Genomic DNA, 1,351 nt, shown 5'->3' with positions numbered 1-1,351 from the left:
CCACGTGGAGGTGTCGCGCCGGTTCGTACCCATATCCGCAGCAGGTCTCCAAGGTGAAGAGCCTCTAGTCGATAGAATAATGTAGGTAAGGGAAGTCGGCAAATTGGATCCGTAACTTCGGGATAAGGATTGGCTCTGAGGATCGGGGCGTGTCGGGCTTGGTCGGGAAGTGGGTCAGCGCTAACGTGCCGGGCCTGGGCGAGGTGAGTGCCGTAGGGGTGCCGGTAAGTGCGGGCGTTTAGCGCGGGCGTGGTCTGCTCTCGCCGTTGGTTGGCCTCGTGCTGGCCGGCGGTGCAGGATGCGCGCGCCTGCGCGGCGTTCGCGCCCCGGTGCTTCAACCTGCGTGCAGGATCCGAGCTCGGTCCCGTGCCTTGGCCTCCCACGGATCTTCCTTGCTGCGAGGCCGCGTCCGCCTTAGCGTGCTCCTCCGGGGGCGCGCGGGTGCGCGGATTCTCTTCGGCCGCCATTCAACGATCAACTCAGAACTGGCACGGACTGGGGGAATCCGACTGTCTAATTAAAACAAAGCATTGCGATGGCCCTAGCGGGTGTTGACGCAATGTGATTTCTGCCCAGTGCTCTGAATGTCAACGTGAAGAAATTCAAGCAAGCGCGGGTAAACGGCGGGAGTAACTATGACTCTCTTAAGGTAGCCAAATGCCTCGTCATCTAATTAGTGACGCGCATGAATGGATTAACGAGATTCCCGCTGTCCCTATCTACTCCAGAGAAAAGCGGTCTGCGCAGCGCCACCTGGGGGAGGTGTGTTGCCTCCCATAACTGGGTTAAAACCGCCAGGAGACCCTCTGATTCCCTGAAGTCAACGAACGCGTCGGGGCTCAGAGGAACCTGAGTGGGGCGGGGACCGTAATGTCCAATCTCGTGGCCTTGTCGTGGCTCTCTGGCTCAGTAACCCCCTTAGATGGGGCGAAGCTAACACGGGATGGGCCGTCCATGCATGACGTTAAACGGCTAGCCCTTAACTGGGTGCAATCCTCACGGTCCGCACTGGCCCACCGTTAATTAGCAAAAGCGGTGGGTGAGACATGGTCGGTCATGATCCCCCGGTACGTGTGGAGACCCCCCTGGGGAACGTAACTCGGGCTTGAGTGCCGCACCGTCTCGATGATGTCAAACTCCACAATATAAGACCCAGCTACCACCTTTAACATCTCTGGGCTGTGGATTTGTGAGGGTTGTCGTGTGTCAAGGTAGGACGTAAAACTCCCGTCGCGGCAAGACGTTAAGTGCCCCCAACCCAAGCGAAAGCAAAGGGTGCGTGGCGCAGGGGAAGCTGCGTAACGAGAGACACACCACCTGTCTCTCCTGAGTTGAGCGCGGCGGCTGGGCG

At 59.1% G+C, this 1,351-nt stretch overlaps 1 pseudogene; it reads left to right on the top strand.

Annotated features, from left to right (window-relative positions):
* LOC126311685 (large subunit ribosomal RNA) overlaps positions 1-739 on the top strand; it is a 2,974-nt pseudogene extending 2,235 nt beyond the window's left edge.
* The last annotated feature ends 612 nt before the right edge of the window (positions 740-1,351 follow it).

This window comes from Schistocerca gregaria, unplaced genomic scaffold (genome assembly GCF_023897955.1).
Source record: "Schistocerca gregaria isolate iqSchGreg1 unplaced genomic scaffold, iqSchGreg1.2 ptg000439l, whole genome shotgun sequence".
Lineage (NCBI taxonomy): Eukaryota > Metazoa > Arthropoda > Insecta > Orthoptera > Acrididae > Schistocerca > Schistocerca gregaria.
This window is presented reverse-complemented; position numbering and strand designations above follow the sequence as displayed.